At 39.7% G+C, this 21902-nt stretch overlaps 1 long non-coding RNA gene across 1 annotated transcript in view; it reads right to left on the bottom strand.

Annotated features, from left to right (window-relative positions):
* Positions 1 to 21902, bottom strand: part of LOC115947717 — a 189369-nt gene that overhangs the window by 71530 nt on the left and 95937 nt on the right. Inside the window, exon 2 of the long non-coding RNA XR_004081571.1 lies at positions 13042 to 13179. This is a non-coding gene — a long non-coding RNA (uncharacterized LOC115947717). The remainder of the gene's footprint in view (positions 1 to 13041; positions 13180 to 21902) is intronic.

The raw sequence follows: 21902 nt of genomic DNA, 5'->3' as shown, positions 1-21902 counted from the left end.
TCAATATTTCAAAATCTACAATGTGGCATGACAACACTTCATTTGTACCTTGGCAGACAAACCTATCAGTGGGATCTCCACTTAACAGAGGATGGTGTGAGCAAGACAAAATACCTTATCCTAAGGTCTTTCAACACTGTCCATGGAATTTCATTCCCTTTACATTTCATTGTAACAACAGCATTTGCATGCATTTTGAATGCATGTACCACAGAACAGAATTGTCTGTCCCACCTTGGCCCATAGGCTCTGGGCTGTCTCAGCTGCATTTGCTCCTCTTATCCCTCTCCCCTCTCTGTATCTGAGCAGCTCTGAACAGACATTGTCTGCAAACAAAGGAACATGCTTTCCCTTTCCCCAGCAAAGTGAAAAGTGTGTCCTAGACTGAACTGCCCTCCAGCCCTGAAGGACTAATATTTCTTGAATTAAGACCAGTCATTCATCTGGGTGAGGAATTCCACTTTGGGCAAGGGAAGAGTGGCAGGCTAGACAAATTTTAAAGTAGACTCATTAGGTCTTATGATCATCACTGACTACCAGGACACGTGCTGGAGAAGGCACTTTTCATAGCTTTGTACCAGCTTTGAGCATCTTCCCTGATATAGTGCTTACAAGGCTTGCAGACAGCTGTGAAGCATTTCCAAACAGGCTGTTACAAATAATTCTGAGTAACTGTCATTCAGTAAGACTTTACAGACATTGTTGCCTCCTTAGAAAAAAGATTGATGGAGAACATTAAATCGATACAAGTGCAAGCTTATCCTTGGTTTCAGCGAGAGATTGAAAACCAGGCTTCAAGCATTTTGAACACCTTTGTATTTTCTTCAAGGTCTGCAGAGCACTGACCAAGCTTGAAAATTCTTGAGCTGCTCTAGATCCTCAATAATATTACTTGGATATTATCTAGTAGGTGAGATAACAGAAAGCATTTTTCTACTAAAATCATTAAAGAGAAGGTTTTATGCTGTCTGGGGCCCTCCTTCTACCTCCCTATTCCTTGACAGCAGCCAAGTCCCACTGCCCTGTCTGACATCTAGTAGATGTCATAAAAAAACTCAAATAAATTTCCAAGAGATTCCTGTTTTGCCAACATCGAACTCCCACCTTCAAGTCTCAGAGAAATTCAAAGTTCTTTACCCTTTGTAAGATTAAGAGCAGAATGAGCCCTCCAAAGCTACTGATTCAGAAATATATGAAAAATAAGTCCATTTAGTACAAGCAGGTCTTAGCTTTTGTCTTTGTCATAAATTAAGACCTGAGATGTAGTAAGATTGTATTCCAGTGGATTCCCATGCATCCATAGACATCAACAGGAATTACCACTATAAACCAGGAGCTAATCTGCCATTCAGAAGAACTACAATTATTCTGGTAAGAGACAGAAATTCCCATCAATGCAAGCTACCTCAGGCTTCAATGGTTCTGAGATTCAGGGTGCAATCCCTTTTATCTGAAATTGGATGATTAAAATAGGTTTGTTTCTCTACCTGTTTCTTTCTAGTGACAATAGAGAGAGCCCAAGGTGGCCACTTCCAACAGGGATACAGGAAGAAAGATGAAACTCCCCTTACTCAAGAAGTCTACAAGCTAACAAGCTCAAGTCTACGAGTCTAATAAGCTCTGTCTCCATAGGAGAGCCCAAGATGTACCAATAAATGTTTTTATATTAGGAAGCATCAAAAATGTAGAAACTCTTGGAAAAGTCATTTTGAAACGCTGAGTAGTAATAGTTTTACACAGCCTAAAACAAGAACAATTTAACAAATGAAGAAAGTAGACAGAACACCTAATTGAAACTGCCAAGCAACAAAACCTACCTCTCCACCTCATTTACCTGAAAAGACACATTACAAAGACCTTAGTTTGTCAAATCTCACAAAAATAAAACCTAAGAAAGTTCCACATGCAACAGAGGCAAAGCCATTTAAGATAAAAGGCAATATCAGCAGTAAAATAAATATGAATAAATTGTCTTTGAACTTGCCTTAGTAAAAAAAAATTAGAAGGTGTCCAATTTTCACAGAAACTCAACTGCAGAATAGCCAGCCTATAAAAGTGCAAATTGAAGATATACTATAACAACCTTCTCAGATATTTGTATGTTACAGGAGCTGTATTGGCAAGAGAAAAGGCAGGATTACTTAGGAGGTCCCTTCCAATCCTATGCTCCTAATTTGAGTTTCTACTAAAGAGCAGAGGTCAAACTGATCAAAGAGGAGACAGTATCTAGGACTCCAACATTCAAGTATTTCTTGAATAACTTTAAATCTCTCCTCTTTCCCCATCTCAACCCCCTCTGCCTTCACCATACCCTAAGACACTAGTGCCAGAGAGACTAAGCAGACCTGTTTACTGCAATTAAATCACCTCTGTCCTAATAGAAAAAAAAATGCCAAAGACAGTTTCCAATTCCTCTCCCTTCATTTACCACAGAAAGAATGCTACACAACCACACAACAGAAAATAACTTAAATACATCCCAGCACTACCCTTACTAATGCACTATATGATACCTCATTTCAAAGCTGAAGGACAACACAGATAACCCTGGTAAAACATTTCCTTTAGGAAACTATACATTATTAGATATATTTACCATAAGTAACAATCAGATGTAATATAGGAAACACACACTACTTTCACTTGCAATGCAGGTTTACCTTAGCAGAAGGGTTTGCTTGTCTCCCTTGAGCAGAGCCACACAGCATAAAAAACCCCAATGCTGCCTGGTAGGCACCAGCTAAGAACTGGCTGTAATGAGAAGACACATTTCACCTGGGCCATACAGGAAAGTTCTTCTCCTCTTTGGGCGGATAATCAAGTATCAGAATTAATGAAAGCAAAGCAGCAGCACCTGTGAAGGTGGCACTGACATTCAGAAACATGGATCCTTAAGGAAATTTTCTAGGCAAGACTGTATACTATATAAGAGTATATGTTACCTAAGTTAAAACAATATATAAAACAGCTGCAATCTTTGCACTGAGGTCTGGACTACTATAAGAGTAGTAATACAAAAATGTTAAAAACCAAAAAAGGATGAATGTTGGTACAGCAACTTTTTTTTTTTAAACCCCACTAACCTCAAACCTACTCCCATATCTGAAGAGCAGACAGCACCCAGAAGCATGCCTAATCTTCAGATCCAATGTGGTTAACTTGGGAGAGGGCTGCCATGGCACTGCCACTGCTCTTGGTACTCCCTGCACTGCTCTACACTCTGCTCAGGAGGGAAGAGGAGTGGAGGTGCCTGTGGCTGCATGAAACCTGCCCAGGGAGATGCACCGGAGTGCAAGGGTTGCTGGTAACAGGAATGGAAGATGTTCTTCTATATGGCAAAATGCAGAAAATAGCTCAACTGTGATCTGGCAGGGAAGACAGCAGTGTGATGGGACCAGGGAATTGTTGGTGGCTGCTGGTGGGAATAGGAGTTTTGTGTAGTGTTAAGATGGTGGATACCACCACCAAGGGGATGCGTTTGAGCAGTGCAGCTAAATGTTTAGAGTGTTTGGAGTTCCCATTTGACTAAAGGGCAACTTTCTTCAGGCAATTGCTGGTGGGAAAAGTCATTATTCAATGGAGTAGGAAGTGACTCAGGACAGCAGTCATGTACTTTAACTATTTTGGGTGAACCCAGATTGATTTCACTGACCAAAGAAAGTCACATTACTTTTAGCTAAACTCTATGACAAAAAGCAACAATGATTCAACCCATGTTGTAGCTGAAGCCTTGATTCAGTGCTGCTGTGAGAGGATGGTGGTGGAATGTTTGCGTGAGCTGTAATTGCAGGGGAGTGTGTTTGGATAACTAACCTCTCACTAAGAGGCTCAAAATCACTGAACCCAAGAAACTTAGCAAAATAGAAAAGGTGAATAGGACTGGCTTTATATGAGCGACTCACAGCTTGAAACTAGTCCAGAACTCAAAGAAGACTGTACTAACATCATGTGAATCTCATTATGAAGAAAGAATATGATGTTATAAATAAGAAAGATATGGAAAGTATCCCCTCCAAAATGTTGCTGAGCCTGGTGAGTAGGTATATAGTGAATACATAGGTTATTTCTGAATGAATGACTTTTCAAAAATTACACATTTAATGTTTTCTGAGATGCTAAAAGGAATCATTGCTGCTCTTAGCCAAGTTCTTCCCCCAAGTTCTTCCACCCTAATTGCAATACAGCTGCTATTAGCCAATTCCCCTGGCCCCACCAGCTCTCACAGTAATCTGAACCCAGTATAATGTTTTTCATTTTGTCTTTTTCTGTAGACAAAATCAGGAGCATTTCCTTTCTGACTGTATGACACAGGCTACAGACAGCCTGGCGCCAAAGCTTTCTAAAGATCAATATATTTAACGCATTTAAAGTCAGTAAGATCTCCCAGGTTAGTCCTGGGTTGCTTGAGGAAAAAGAAAGCCAAAAGACTAGGGAACACTGAAGATACAGATTTAATATTTCATTTGCTTATTTAAGGAGCTGTTCATTTTTACAAAAAACTATTTAAATTACTTTGGGTTTCAATTTAGAGTATTTTTGTCAAAATGTTTTGGTAATCATGGAGAAAAATTTAATTTATTAAGTAGAGTCAGATACATTGAGATACAGGCTGGTGGGAGGCTTGTTTATGTGCATAAAGACAAAAGAGTGAATAAATGCCAAAGATTGTGGGAACAAAAGTATTATCAGTCCCATCATACCAATTTTCCTTCTTCCTATCTCCCATATTTATTTTTTTCACTTGAATATTGCTTCAGTCACCTTGGCCTTTCCCACTGGCTTTCGTAATTTACATAGTTGCTTCTCATTTTCATTAACCTCCAATCTTTATTGCTCCAAATGATTATTTTTTCTTGTTTATAAGTTTTACTGCCTGTTAAATACAACAGCCAAAGGCAATCACACAAGTGAGAAAACCAGTCATTGTCCTTTGAAGTTCACCAGTATTGTTTTTCTTTCATTCAGCCTCAAAAATTCCATAGGGACTTCCATTTACCCTACCTACTTCCCACCTTCCACTCCAAACAAGTGTCTAACAGGAAAAAAAGGAGCCTCACTAAAAAAGCTGCCATCCTTTTGAGTTTCAGTTCACACACATTAAAAAAACATTATTATAGATCTTAAAACTTAAAAACATCACAAAGAAATTGCTACCTTGCTGTCAATCTTCAAAAGATACTAAACAATTGTACCCCAAGTTTACTATATGTCTTGCAAAACATAAGCATTTTTGTTGCTCACAATTGGAACAGCAACTTAATAAACTTCAGTTCTATGCGCAACACTGGGCTGCCAAAAACAGTGAATGAAATCACATTTTCCACCTTAACACTATTAACTACAAAGCTCACGCACACACTGCTTTAAATGCAAATATTAATTATTTCATGCTAATATTTTAGCAAGAGTGAGTGCAATTATTTCATCAAAGTAGATGCAGTGGGAGGTAAGCAAGAAGAAAAAGCTGTTAGTCGTTTGTGGGAAATAAATTTAGTCTTCTCTTGTATGGATTAGGTGGTTGGAAAGAGAAAAGTTGCCTTTCTCTTACATCAAAAGGTCTGTGACCTTTTGGTAAGTTCCAGTACACTTGGGTTTCCTCCCTAAATCCAGATTAACTCAATAATATTTGTGAAGTGTTTACAATATTTTTAATAGGGTTTTTATTGAAAATCTGGATATGAGATTCAAGGTACTTCACACAATCGTTGAAGTTAACATCACTTATTTTGCTCTCTTAGTGCATCCCATTCTGCTAAAAGTCCTCAGCCTTGGTGCATTATAATACTACAAAAAATTTGGTCCTTGCTATGAATTCCAGGACAGTCTGACTACAGCAGCTCTTGGTAATGGCATTTTATTCCTTTGCAGCAAGTGTATGCTATATATTTATTATATATGTATAATGATATAAATTATATCATTGGTGTACAGAAGAGTAGAACAGGAGCAAACTAGAGGAACAGCTTCAGATTTTATGCATTGTTGTCTTGTGCTTGAAATGGCAGAAGCCAGCTGTGAATATTTCACCCTGGGACCAGGTCTGCCTGATGCCATGTCAGAGGTGTAGGGCAGCAGCCCATTTCCCTGCATGTCTCTGCCTATCCAGTCTAATTGCACATGCTCTGCTTCATTCAGCAGCTTTATGTGATACCTATCAAAGTTCCTAAAGAACTCAGTGACCAAAAAAATGATGATCCCCTTTCAGAAAAACTGTCTGCTTTGGGCCCTGAGGCTTTTGTGCCTTGAGGCTCTTGTGATGGAGAAATCCAGCCTGGAAACAAGTAAGCAATAAAAATTTTCACATTAATTCACTTCACAATGCTAACTCTCCTCTACATAAACATCTCAGTGAATCAGCTCTTCCTAACTGCTTGCCCCCTGCTACTCAGCAATGCACAACAGAATATATGCATTTTAGAAAACAAGCACCATTTCCCTTGTGGCTATTCTTCCTTGCAACCTAGAGAAAGCAGTTTTTGCCCAAGTTTTTGGAAGGAATGGCTGTAATATAACATAACACTTCCATGCTAAAAATGCAAAAATATGTACAATGTGAATAAAAAAGGACCATTTCACCTAAACAGGACTTCAATCTGAACTACTAAGTTTGTTTTGAACTTGCATTTTCAGGGATCTCAGCTGTAATTTTTTTGCATCTACATTACAGGCCTCAAACTTCACACAGTATTTCCTAGTCAATGAAAATATCTGTTCTAGCTCTGAAGTTTAAATATGGCATATGTAACACTGCAGCATCTAGGGTGTGCAAGCAATATGGCTATAAACTCCTAAGAAGGGATAGGCAAGGCAGGAGAGGTAGCTGGGGTAGTCCTGTATGATAGCAAGTGTTTTGACTGTCTAGATCTTTATGATGGGTTGAATGTTTATGAGTGTTTAGAGGGAAAGCCAACAGGGCAGATATCCTGGTGGGATTCTGTTATAGGCCATCCAAGCACCTAAAGAATATAGCAGGGGAGGTTTACATTGTATACTTAGGAACATTTTTTCCCTGAAAACACTGGTGTAAGTTGCCCAGGGAAGTCACCATCCCTGGAGGTATTTAAAAGACATGTAGATGTGGCGCTGAGGGACATGGTTTAGTGGTGGACTTGGCAGTGCCGGGTTAATGGTTGGATTTAATAACCTAAAATGTCTTTTCCAACATAAATGATTCTGTGATTCTAATACTGAGTCAGGCAGAGAGCAGAAAATGTACTCTGCCTCCAAATTTTGTACTCTCTTATATGCTCATACTGTATGTAAAAACTCCAGAACATTCCACTTGCATAAGGACCAGAGGCCAATTTCCTTTCTACTCTATGTTGGAACGGCTCAACCAGTTGACTTCAAATAGCCCGTGCTGCTTCATTCCAGCAAGGAGTTTGCCCCAGGGGTCTTGCTAGCACTTTTGATTATAAACACTAAAAGGATAGTGATCCTCAAGCTCAAATGAATTTACACACTAGATTTCTATGGCTCAGAAGAAGCAAAAGCTGTTCAATCTACTGTGAAAGCAGAAATTTGTCTTAAAAATGAAAAAAACAAACAAATAGTGTTGTCAAAATATGCATGTATATGAGGGTTCCAAAATATAAATTATTCACTTCTAAGCACAGAGCTAAATATTATGGATGGTAGCCCATAGCAGTGCTTCTCTAGAAGCTTCTCATAAGGAAGGCAAGTCCTGAAATCTTTAAACAGTGACTCATGCAAAGCTAAAAATCCACTGAAGCCACCAGGACCATCCACCTGGCTGTGGGGTGACCTCTACCTCTGCTTCACAGTGCAAGACTAGAAATCTCAGGCATCATAAGGGGTAGCTGATACCACACTTATTTTTTGTACCCGTAACATGAGTTATACCAAGAGACTTTAAATAACAGCAAGATGTGAATCACAGAATCACAGAATTGTTAAAGTTGGAAGGGACCTTTGGAGACCATCCAGTCGAAGCCCTCTGCCAAGGCAGGGTCACCTAAATCAGGTTACACAGGAATGTATTCAGGTGGGTTTGGAATACCTCCAGAGAGGGCAACTTCACAACCTCCATGGGAAGTCTGTTACCTGGGCAGAGGGTGATCAGGGAACCCTCAATGTAAAGAAGTTCTTCCTCATGTTGAGGTGGATCTTCTTGTGATTTTATTTATGGCCGTTGATCCTCACCCTGTCACTGGGAACCACTGAAAAAAGGTTGGCATCATCCTCTTGACATCCACCTTTAAGATACTTATATACACTGATGAAATCCTGTCCCAGTCCTTTCTTTTCTAGATTAAACATCCCCAGCTCCCTCAGTCTCTCCTCATAAGAGAGATGCTCCAGACCCCAAATCATCTTTGTGGCCTCTGCTGGACCCTCTCCATTACCTCCATATCTTGGGCTGAGGAGCCCAGAACTGGACACAGCACTCCAGATGTGCCTCACTAGAGCCAAGCAGAGGGACAGGATCACCTCCCTTCACCTGCTGGCCACACTCTTCCCAAAGCACCCCAGGATCCCACTGGCCATCCTGGCCAAAAGGGCACTGCTGGCTCATGGCCAGCATGTCACCCAGCAAGATCCCCAGGTCCTTCTCTGCAGAGCTGCTCTCCAGTGGGTCACAGCCCAGCCTGTGCTGGGACTTGGGGTTTTTCCTCCCCAGGTGCAGGACCCTGCACTGGCCCTTGCTGAATCTCATCAGGTTTGTCTCTGCCAAGCTCTCCAGCCTTTGAAGGCCCTGCTGAATGGCAGCACAGCCCTCAGGTGTATCTGCCACACCCCCAAGTTTTGTATCATGAGCATAAGATGGTACAACACAGTACTTCTGTAGGCCTAGATTTATTGCACATATTTAATGATAATTCTGAAGAGGAGATAATAACCAATCACAAATTAAGTCAGATATGATGAAAGCTGTTCTGAAATTTTGAGTGACCTCTGATTCAAATGGGGATTGCAATAGCAGGGAAAAATGCCAGAGTGCCAATTAAAGGTCTGGTGATTGAGTAGGGCAACAGGAACTTCTCATTGGGATTGTCAGATCCTAAACTAGCTATTATAACTCAGGGAAATATCACAAGTTTAATGTGAACAACTTATTTCCTAAAACACACATATGCTCAAAAAACATCAATAACAGCCTCAAAAAATATTAAGAAAGGTAGTACTGGAGTTATGGCTTCTTATAACTTCCTGGAACAGCATTTTCTCACGGTTTACCTACCCCAAAAACAAAACAAACAAACCAGACAAACAAGAACGAAACCCCAAACCAAGCCAAACCAAAACCAAAAACCCAAACAAACAAACAGCAATGAAATAGAAGGAGTAAGAGCTGAAAAATATTATGGCGATGAAAAATTTGCTCAAAAGACAAAGAGACATACTAAAAACAAAAGACAAAACGGAAGTCCTTTTTTTACATAACCATTTCTCAAGAAAAGTTATTTTTATACTTTTTATTCAGCTACAATTTTGTAAAGATCTCATGGAAGTTTCTACTGTAATCATTGCAGAGCATTAAAAGAAATGGCCCCGGTGTTTTCAGTGAGACAAAGAATATGAAGAAACACAATAAAATTACAAAATGGTAAGGAGAATGTAAAATACAATACTTTCAACAAAGCATAATTAAACTGTGTTAAACATTGCTGAAAGGTGCATCTATAAGTCATAGTTAGGTAAAAACAGTGAAAATGACAACATACTTCTTCTGCTCACTTTAACAGTACTAGGTGAAGTTAACATGAATGTGAACTCAAACTCCCAACCAGAAATAAAATCTAAGCTATTTCATCCTGCCATAATCTGGAAACAGCACTTGTGTGAAGTTACTGTAAGATGGGACTCTTAGTACCATATGTTAGTAAGAGAATAAACCTTACTTTTTTAAGTTAGTACTTGAGGAAGTTAGGAGCACATCAAAATTGACATGTCTACATATGAAAACTGCCACCTCACTCTATCTTTGAAGTCCTACAAACAACTCCACCTCAGCAACCAGGTGTTCGAAGTTCAAGAGCCCTTGTGAGCCTGAAACAACACCTAAGTCCCAAAATTTCAGATCTGGCTTATTTTCTATGGTGTAGCTGGAAGAAGTAATATCCTGTACTATACAAGCGTAACTTGGAACACTCACTTGAGTGTGAGGAATCCCACTTCCAGGCTCTTCCCATATTCAGGCAGTGTGGACACCGCCTTTCCAGCAGAACTACAAGCTGTTTTGGAAAACAGGATCTGGGACTGTTTTACTAGACATACTACAGCTCTGCCAGAGTGAAGTTGCAAATTTCATGCAGCTGGAGGAAAGGGGAGAGAGGGTAGCACAGTCCAATGGCTGAGCAACTTGGAAAGGGAGGGAAGAGCCATCAGTTTCACACAAGCAACAAGGTCCCACGTATCTGTTGGGCAGCTGTGGTGAGCACAAATCCTGATGAGTCTTTTAAAAAAAATCCTGCTATGGGGACCTACCTCTGGAGAAGAGCCCGGACTCCACAGCCTGTAGGCGCTGGACTCTGGTCAGCTTCTGCTAAGGGCTATTTCAAGGCTTTTTCTGCTGCGTTTGCAGGTTTCCACCCAATTCTGGCATGCACTACCGAGGGAGATTGTGTGTCCCAGCTCCATGTCTTTATTGAGCCTTCCTGGGACTAGCTACTGAAGACACCTGTTTCAGCCCTAAATATGACAGCAGAGAAGCACAGAGGCCACATCCTGCCCTTTGTTCTCACCACTAAAGCATTGCTGGCCCAACAATGTAAACACGTCACACATCTCCCGCCAGCTGCAGTGGGAACTGTATTGCATCTTCTGTGCTTTGATTTAACTCTCCTCTGCATCTTGCAGCTGAGAACAAAAGTACTGTCCTTGTGACAAATTTCCTTACTGTAATAATACAGACAGTAACAACAATGAAGGGAAGAAAAAACACTAGAAAAGAAGCGCATTACTTAGACAAAATAATAAACCATAAATCACTACAGTGACAAGATTGAATGTGAAACCTCTAATTAGACATTTAATCATTTGCCAACATCTTATTTTCTTGAAGCAATGTTCATGAAGCTTCAACAAGATTTGAATTTGAGACTGATTTTATGTGTGAACTGCAAAAGCAATGCAAATAGAAATGATTTAAAGACTCAAAAAATGTATTAACTTTAATCTGCAGGTATGCTGACATCTTACTGAATGCCTTTATTGCTCTCAGTAACACTAGCCTTCATTTAGTGACATCACTGTGCCAAAACACACCAAACCCATCTCTATTGCACAGATATGATGTAAAATAAAGTAGAAAATTAAGGGGCAAATAAGTGGTTACATAAAAAGTAAGCTACTGTATTAAAACTAGAGAGTGTAATAACATTGTGGGAGAAGACACTGTTATTTGTGAAGTATGGACAAACCTGTGCCCCCAGGCTGTATCTGCTCCACTGCCTTTTCCACAAGGAGGCAAGAAGCAGCTGCTAGAGTAGAAAAGTGTCTCATCAGCATCTGAACACCTTTTCCTATGGATTTCAGAGCCCGAAAACAGAGAGCAGGGCTGGTTGTTGCTGTTGGGTTCAGAATGGCCAAGGGAATTACCTGAATTCTGTAAAAATTCTGTGCACCAAAGTCATCTTCCAGCACACTCAGAGGACTACTTACTAAAAACAAGGTAACCCAAAGCACGACAAAAATAGCAAAAATAGCAAAAGTCTCCTTCTTCTAACTGGAACATAAGGCAAAGTCCAGACAACATTTGCATTTAGACAGATGCCCTCGAAGAATGTGGAGTCAGAAAGTGCAGACTTCCCCCAAAGTCAGAATATTGCTTATATGGTAAGAAAAACAGCCCAATATACTGAACACATCACCTAACAGGAGTTGTAAAGGCACTGTTGTACTGCTAGGTTTTGCTTCCCCTGTAAGTTGAAGGAAAAACCCTGGAGTGCCTTTTGTTTTGTTTTATCATGTTGTAGGCTTTGGTAAATTGTCTTATGGTTCCTAGCCAGGGTGGATCTTCACACAGACAAAACTGTAATTCAGCTGCTTTTTTTTTCCTTTCTAAGAACAAATCTAGACTGCGCCTGGGTTGCAGGGAACATGGGTTTGCTGTATTCATGATTTATACCCCAGCAGAGGGGACCAGAGCACATGGGGCCTGGCCAGTGTTTAGGGTGAAGAAATGTGCAGGACCAAATGCAGTGGGGAAGCATCAGCATCAGAGGAGGGCAACATTTTTATTATGTCTTTTGTGGAGACACAAACCACCAGACAAAGAACTCTGAGGTAATCTTCAGGTCATATTTTCTTCCATGTTTGTCTATTTCTATTTGCATCATCCTTTTGAAAAATAAGTCATCCTCTGTACATGTGGATCTTGATTCACTTAAACTGGTTGTTGGTACTTGACAGAACCCCTGACCCACTACTGTGAACTGGAGGAAATGCTCCAGAACCTGCTACATTCTCTGCTTCTACTACCCTTCGGAACAGGCAAAGCCAGAGGGAAAAGGGGATCATTTAATCAGGTTCTGACTATTACATAAGGCTACTGCATGTTTGCTTCTCTGCTAGGTAATTTTTTTGTTTGTTTTTATAGTGTTTTGTAAGCAAGAAGAAGTTGCTTATGAGAAGCAGGGAACACAGGCCCACATTCGTAGCAATCCAAGTACAGTCAGCACTGGGAAAATTAGTTTTCTTCCTTTCTTTCCTTTTTTGAATCTCTTTTTGAATCATGACTAGTTTGGACTGATTCAGTAATAGATATTTCTGTTTCACCTACAACATTTGAAAATGGCTTTGACAGCACAGCACGCATTAACCCCCTCCTCCCTATATAGAACTGCCTGCCTATAAAATCCACATTCAGGGCTTAAACTGAAAATATAGGAGGTGTTTGGCTTAGTACTTCTGCATGCATGTGAGGCACCAATGTCAGAGTCCCGGAAACATGATACATTTTGATCCTCTTTTTTCCCAACAATTACTGGATAAATAATTCCTGAGGCAATGCTCAAAGCAGGCTCACTCCTTGTGTACCTGACAACACATGACTGAGATGACAGGACATTTACTCACCCTGCCAGCCAGATGATCTGTAGGTCTTAGGAGTTTTTCTCTCTGTCTCTTCTCTAGTCCACTCATGCATCAGGTTCCTTAGAGATATGGGACAGCCAAGTGAATTTACTTTTCTTGCTCTTAGTGTAAGACAGTTACCTGTGACAGAGAGGATAAAGAGGCCAAATGTGGAGTATGAAGGCACTGGAACAATAATTTCCGTAAGTTGGGTAATTATTACCTCCTGCCTTCAATAGCAGCAAATACTGAGGAATAAAAACCCCAAGAGTTGATTTAAAAATAAGCAGCCTGGAGGAATTACTATTTAGTAAGAGCCTCAATTTTTATGCTGCCTGTTTTAGTTGTAGAGAAATTATATGTGTGAGGAGAGTATTCAGTAATTTAATTAATTCTACTGGTTAACAGATCACATTTCAAATAGATACATTTAGTTAGATGCATTTACTTTTAGTTTTTATCTCACTGTTCAGATACTACAATGATCTGTTCTGAAATATTAATTCAATCTCACCATTCTACACATATTCTCTTCTCTATACTTTATCTAACCTATTTTCCTAGTGTTTTTCACTCCAGAATGTCCAGAATGAAGATTATTCAATGGTATTATGGCTTTTTTCAATACCTATGGACCTTTCCTCTTCAAGGATGAACTGCTCAGACCTAAATATATTTCAAAACTGGGACCAAGCATTTCTGTTTCCCTCTTTTCCTCCCCATACCACCGAGTAAGCTGAGGGACACCAGTTCAAAGACAAACACGATCATCATCTATGTCACTTTCCTGCTCCATTTCCTTCAAAAATACATCTGGTAAGAGGTGGAAGAGGAGACTTTGGAACACATGCACAGATCATATCCTCTACAACCACTGGACCAAAATAGGTCAAGGTGAGAAAACCAAACATGGAAACCCCAAACATGCTGCACTTAAGAACATTCTAAAAAGCAGAAATGGGTAAATGTCTGGCTTTGTAGAGCTCTCCTGAATATTTTTTCTGTTTTGTCAACTGAATAGCCAAGACACAGAAGTAACTGAGGGAGAAAGGAATCAAGAATAGGTCATTATTTAATTGCCTCCCAAAGTCTAAAATACAAAGGACCTTCACTAGGGGTTAATTTGGAGGTAAAATTGGAAACTTCTCTTCAGAGAGTTTTCTATTAAAGGTCATGGGTATCAAAATCTATTGTCTCACTTTAGATCAGTTATAAAGCTACTATATATAAGTCTCCTATATGGCACATTGTCATTGATTCCCACTTCAGTGTAATCAGCACTGCAGACACAGGAAATTCCTAAAATAAACAGCAGTATTCTCTACTTACTGCACTTAAGTACGGAGTCAGGAGCTCTGTATTTATATTTTAAGGTATTCATTACAATAAGTAATTCATTGTAATTTAAGATATGCATCATACTTGCTGTACAGCAAATTATTTTATTATCATTTCAATGAACTAATGTACTGTATCAAAATACAGTGTAGCTATGACAACAGTAATTCATAGTTTACCACAGTCTTTACCATTAAGCAAATTAAGTAATTTTGCTGAATTGTTTCTTGATAATAAAATGTGATAATTTGCAAGCAGTAGTGTTAGCATTTAGTGTTCTTAGAGCTAGGCCAGTGTCTTCTTTGACAATTGTAAATACATCAAAATATCTTTTTGGATAAAAACAGACCACACAGCTGGAAAATATAGTGCCTATTCTACTGAAGCTACTGAAGAACTCATGTGGTAACTGCTCCAAAGTTCTGGGCAAAAAACCCCAACAAAAATAAGTTAAAAAACATCAAAATACTGTAGTAATTTTACCGACATGCAAATGAAAAATCATGCTAAAAAATCCCTTGTGGAAATGGATTGTTTTGATATATTTCACCTAATCTTATATATCTTGCTGAAAAAGATTTGGGAGTATGAAGATGGGAGTAGGAAGAATGACATGAAAAATATAAAACATATAGTTGCATCAACTTTTTTGACAGCACCAACTGCAATGTGTCTCCTGAAACCCAAGACAGCAAAAGGGGCCCAGAAGAGGAAGCTGCTTGCTGAAAACAGCTTCCCCAGTGCACTGGGACCTCCCAGGTTGCCATTTGGGAAATCATGCAGGCACAGCAGATGGACAGCACAGGATGAAGATGTTGGGAGGGCTACCTTGGAGCAATACAGAACTTCCTTGTTCTGGACTGCTTGGATGAAACTGGGCAAGCCAGACCTCAGCTGGATTTGAAACTGGTGAGGAACATGAGAAACAACCACATGAGCTTGTAGGGGAACAAAAGGAAGTCTGAGAAATAGGTTGTTGGGAGAGGCTGGCAAACCTCCATCCTTGTAGATACTCCAAATTCAACAGAACAAGGCTGTGAGTGATGTTATCTAATTTTTTCTTGCTTAGACTAGGACATTAATGATACCCTCCAGCAGCCTCCAGAAGTCTATTCTAACAAATTGCTGTGATTCAATGACATTATTTAATTTGCCTGCAGTTTTCTTCCCTGTGAATAAAAGAAGGGTGTACATAAGATGAAAAGCCAGAGGGAATAAAAAGTAAAAATTTATCTCATCTTTAATAATTTTCTCAAAGAAAGAACACTGAATTTGAACAACAAAAAAATGCAAACAAATTATTAGACTGCTACTAATGCAGATTTATTTTCTCTTTCACTCTCTATCACCTGTATGATTCTGTAAGTCATTCACCCTGTTCTGATTTTTTCTTTTCACTGAAAGTAAGTGGCAATACACAGGACATGGAGATTTTGAGCCTTCACAATAGGACTTGTAGGGGCCCTTGATTTCATCTGATATTTCCCTGAGCAGAAACCTTCCACTGTATCATGGGATGGCACCAAACTGTAGGCACTATAATTTTTCCAGGTGCATGGTCCATCTGTTTCTCCCTCTTTGCCTCTTCATGGCTACCCAAAAAAGCGCAAGAATTTAGCACCATACACTTTTCAAGCCTGAGTAAGCAGCTTAATTATTCAGATAAAATAGCATTGATTTGAAAGTGTCTGAACAAATGAAATTCAGGCTTGCCAACCTCATTGAGAAGGACAGCCAACCTGCCGGGGGAATTTCCAATTGTGTTACTTACAGTTCTTGTTTCTCTCTTTTATTTCAGGGTCATTTTATGCAATACAGAGCAAATTCTGGCAAAGCAATCACACAGCTGCTTTTGAAATCAGAGGAAACTTTGCTAAACAGGCAGACCTTCAGCTTCCTCTGAATTCAAGAGCACCCAAAGACAATACATGAATCAGGGAAGTTGACAGTTGACAGTGATAAAAAAATAAAATAGTAGGCTAAATTCAGCACCTACTAAAATGAATGGGACAATTACGTCTGTGAATGAGCTGCCCTTAAACATGGAGTAAATATCACACTCTTTTGTTGACTCCTTCTTGGACCATAAATTCAAGTCTCCTTAATGTCATTATGTCATTCCACAGGCTCATTTTTTAATAAGCCATGCCTTGTTTTCTTCAGTGTTTCCAAGGGTAAGAATTTAGACAAAAGACAGTCATCTTCCACAGTAATCACTTGTATCATAGCAGTTATGCTACAAAATAGAGGCCCTATTATACTCCATTTACTAAATGTATATAGGAATCAAGTTCTTGGGCTATAAATGGACAGTATTACTCATTATGTTATTTGCTATAGTAGTTGAACACCAGTGAGTTGCAGATCCAACAAATATCCAAAAATGGCTATGCAAAAAGCCCTAAAATTAAGTTCTTGACAGATAATAACTAATGCTGTACACTCCTACTTTTTATGTTATGAACAATATGTACACTATATTTATGCAGCAGAAACCAGTATTTAAAACTCTTACATTTATCATAAAAATAGATTTTATTACAGAAAACAGTGCCTTGCCATAAGAGATTTACAACTGATTAAAAAGGATGGCTTGTCCTAAAACACTTACATGATTGCATGCAAAGAAAACAGATGGTCTGTGTAACAGTAATTTGATTTCTTCCAGTAAACATTACTCATGATGTAGAAAATGCTTATGCTGATCTACTCCAGAGTGATGTGTGCGCTTTGCCTCTCTCTTTAAATGAAGCCTGTAATTCTGTTCAAGAAACAACACTGCAGCTCTAGTTTCCCAACAAATCAAATAAAATCAGGTTGTCTAATGCATCATTCCTCACTTAAGAGCCTGACAACACAAAGATTAATTTTAACTTTTCACTCTCCCAAAAGTGCTTAACATAATGCCATGCTCCCTACTCATTTAGTCCTTTTTGTAACACTTCTTCAGGACAAAGAAAAGAATGCTATTTCTACTTTCATCTCTGAGAATAAGCCAAAATTCAATGTTTATTCTCTTCTGCTGCATCTAACATTCTTCTCCTTTATATAACTGCAGGAATACGAGAAGGAGGGAAAAGTCTTACTGGTAAGGTTTCGTCTGTCTACCTCAAATTTTGTTCTATCTCTTGGGTCACACCAAGAATGCTGCTCAGGGAAATTCAGCACCCATATTTCCCCTACCCAAGCTTTCTGCTTCCCAAACACCAGATGAAAATCTTCTTGCCTTTGTAAGGCAGACAGTCGTCATGGGGTTCTTTAAATCACTAAAGTTCTTGGAAACCAAACCATGGATGGGAATTCTGTCATTTGTTCATACAGGATCATGGTCTGGGGTGATAAAGGGTTCATGTTGCCTTTTACGGCTCTTTTTGCATGGGATGAATACAGACAGATCTTTCTCAAAGGTACAAATTTAACCCCTAAGAATGCATCCTTATATATTTTCCTGTATTTCACAGGGACTTCACACCTGAGTATGTTTCGTCATCTGCAAGTAATAATATTCATGCTGGAATGTAACCCTATGTGTCATTATCTTGTCTTGTTTCATTACTGTTGCTTCACCTGACTGGCCTGGACTTATCCCAGCCAAATGAAGTAAGGGCACAATCCTATTAAATGCCTGCTGGGAACACCCTAAGCTGCTGCTCTTGTCAGTGGGAATTAAGGGTTCTCGGCACATTGTAACAGGTACTCAGACCCTTGAGAAATTGGACCCTTAATTAGATATTCCCTCATGACATTGTGTGATTATTTAATGTTCTGACAAGATGCCTCAGCAATCTCACAGGCCCTGAATTAACTATCCTAGAAGAGCTCTTTGCCAACTGCAATTCTGTGAAAGCTTTGTCATGCTTGGCCATGGAAGCAAATTGCATTTCGTGGAGCATATGAAATGATTTACCCAATGAATTGGCTGAATTATATATAACATGAGCTATTCGCCAGGCTTGACATGTCCAGTTTTAAATAGCTGTTCTTTTTTTGTCCCTTTCCTCTTCCCTTGTGTGTGCCCTGTCCTCCACTCTACCATGTGCACTTTTTATTGTCCCACTTGCTGGCAGAGCTCAGCAGCAGCAGCAGCAGCAGTCCTTGTGGTGACATGGGATGATTCATCACACAATCTACATGAGGCAGATTAATACTGCCAGAGCAGTCCCTTATTACAAATTTCCTTTTCTGTGTCTGGCTCATCTGCACTATAATATTTGTTACTCACATGTAAATTTTCAGTTTAAGCCTATCCATCCAGGGACTGCTGAAGTTTTTTAATCTGCATTGAAAAGTTTAAAAAAAACTCCGACAGAGTAAACATTTCTGCCTTGCAGCTGATGCCATGTTATCAAACACATCAATAAAAGCTACAGTAAGCATGAAAAACAAAGCATAAACAGACAGAGGAAGTACGCAATAACATAGTATATCTCATACAAGTGTACAAAACAATGGTCATCTTTTCATCATTCCCTACCCAAATCAGCTTTAGGCACAATCACCTTGGGGAAAGGACATAGCTTTAAATGTTTTCCATAGGAATTTAGCATTCTGATAACTAAAGCCTGATCAAGTGTGCAAAATTATGGTGATTAGCAACCAATACTCATCTCCCATCCACTTTGTAGAAAAGGAAGATAGAGAAGTATTTGGACCACCTACCCTAAATCCTGCACCACCCAAATACTCACCTCAGAACCAAGGACTTTAGTCAGCGCATATCAGATCCCAAAACTGAAACATGTGTTGCAATAAAAAATAGGAGAAACAATGACTGCCAAGAGAGGCATTAAATTACACTCCGAAGGTTGTGTTTTTAGGAAAAGTTTTATTAAACTTTGGACTTCTCCGTCCCTGCTGACTTGCAACCCACTTTATGAGACTCCTATGAAGATATAGCAGCACTTGTATGCTCTCTGCTGTGGCTTGTAGTTTCTTTGCTTACAACTGCTTTTTAAGAGATGTATTCAAATTCACTTTTTGTGGTCACAATTTCTATTAAGTCTAAATCAAATAATTTGCAGAAATGCAGTCTCTCCCAGCCCTCCTCCCAACCCAGACATGGCTCTTGCTTTACCTGTTTATACTTAAGGAGTTTTTTCATCCTCATATTGTAAGTATTCCCACCACAAACACTTTTTTTTTAAATGAGGCTTCAACACAACCTTAAATTGTGTCTCACAAGCACAATCAAATCCACTTCCACAAGGAGGAATCAAACTTCAGATAAATCATTCTACCAATCAGTTTCCATGATAACAAAACCAGGTCCTTGAGTGCTTTATGCATTCTGGCAAGCATCTGCTTTGCCAGGAGTGGATTAAATAACACTACCTCTATTATTCTAATAGTGTGGGAGATCATATAAAATATTTATATTGTGATCTGCAGGCAAAATGCCTACTCTAAATTATGCTCCACAAGCTCAGCAAGATATTATATTGATAGAAAAATACCTCAGTTTAAATAATTGGGCAATTTTAGTTATTCCTTATTCTATGAATCTCATGTAATTTTGCTGTTTCCCCCTTGGGAACGCTATCTATTTTAGTAAGTACCATTTTCCATGTTCAAGGGTTTCCTATGTACTAGTACAAATATCTCACCCACATAATACTAAATCATAGGGCAAGCAGAGAGGTAACTAGAATAAACACAAATGCTGTCAGTGCAGGTCAGTGTTCTGCCTGAGCTTCTTTATCGCACATCTACAGGCTACCAGACACTTTTTACTACACAGCTATGAAGAAATTTGCTTAAGGCTGAATTTTCATCTGACTTCCAAATTTGCAAACAAAGAAGGATTTTTTATTTGCAAAAACTGTGCTCACGAAGGCCCTTTGTGGAACCAAACTACATTGAAGGAATAATGGTTGCATAAATACCAAATATCATCTCTCTTCAGAGTCGTGTTTCTTGCTTTACTTTGATTACTCCAATTCTCTATGTGGTTATGTTAAGACTGCTTTAGAATCACAAGCTCATTCTCAAAGAAGTCACTTGTTTCAGCTGGCTGAAGTTCTAACTTGAATTTTGAACACAAGAAGTACTATATTTTCCCCATATTTCACGACTATACACTGCAGGACAGTTAGCACCAGATGTTGCATTGAGCTAAAAGCAGTGTATGTGTGCTTGTGATGTTCTGTACAGCCCCAGGACAATATAGTGTAAGAAAGAAGGGCATGAGCCATTCCTATGCAGAGTATTCCCTGGGTAGGTGCATTTTCACTCAGTTTGGAGCCAGTAATGACAGCTCACTGAATCCACACCTCTAACCCTCATAGTGCTTTGCTGAGTGTTAGCATCCTGGAGAGGAGTGCAGAGGGAAAGCAAAAGTGGCACGCTCAGACTGCGCACTGTGCCTCCCCCTTCACTGGCAGAAGGCATCAAAAGCAATCGTACTGCAGGTCCATGCAGCCTTTCACATGCTATGGGCAGGCATGGTCTTTGAAGATTGGTATTGCCTCTAACAGCTGAGATCATCTGTAAAGGACATGTCCAAGTTAATGGCATTTTTTGTGGCCTGGGGGAATCTTCTCCACAGGCTGTCATATGTGGTCTTGTCTGAAGTTAGAGTCAATGACTGCTGTAGGCTGGTCTTGCCCAGCTCAGTTCCCACTGTGCAATTTCTCTGACAAAACCAGCCTTACAATGCTGCTGCTGCTATGTAAGGTTCACCTCCTCCAGTGAATGGACATGCCTTGTCCTTCAGCTTTACTCCCATTGCTAAGGGCAGGCATGGACAAGGGCAGCAGGAGGAAGGGAAGATAGAAGGGTTTTCCTTGGCCCTCTTGCTCTTGTCAATTCTGCCTCAGATCCAGCCACACCACTCAGGAAGGACAGAGACATGGCTGCAAAGCCCATCTTTACCAATGAGAAACAAGGAATAAAGAATTGCCTGTTTTTCTTAATGCCTCCTCACTACATGAGTCTGCTCCCTTATTTTTGTCCTAGAAGGCCTTGTGTATTCTATTTGCCATCTGTTAGAGGTGTGGCAGTTATATTCTGTTAATTGGGCAGTTTTTCTTTATCTCTTCCACAAATCCAGTCTCCCTCTGGGGACACATCTGCTGTCAATGGGCCATTGAGTGTCACTGCATGACTGACAAAATAACATCATCCCATTGTGAGATGCTCTGCCCAGGAGGAGGAGCTAAGCATTCCTAACTGGATATAATCTGAGGTTTTGGGACAGCAGAACAGCCTTTCCACTGGATTCCTAGAGGAACAGCTGCCTTTTCTACTGGATCTTCAGAAGAAGACTACACCTTTCTACAGGATCCCTGCTCCAACAGAACCACACATGCCACTGCAGGACTGCAGCCACCATTCCAATTGGACTGCTACCAATACCCTGACCAACAGGGTATCAGGTTGTGTTCTGCCTCTGTCAGTGGTGTTTTGTATTACTGCATTGTTTATTTTATTTTTTATTTTCTTCCTTATTAAAGTACTGTTTTTCCTGCTCCCATATCTTTGCCTGAGAGCTCCCCTTAATTTCAAATTTATAACAATTCAGAGGGAGG

The sequence above is a fragment of the Geospiza fortis genome, unplaced genomic scaffold (genome assembly GCF_000277835.1).
Source record: "Geospiza fortis unplaced genomic scaffold, GeoFor_1.0 scaffold206, whole genome shotgun sequence".
Taxonomy (NCBI): domain Eukaryota; kingdom Metazoa; phylum Chordata; class Aves; order Passeriformes; family Thraupidae; genus Geospiza; species Geospiza fortis.
Note: the sequence above shows the minus strand (reverse complement) of the source record. Positions and strands in the feature narration are given on the sequence as shown.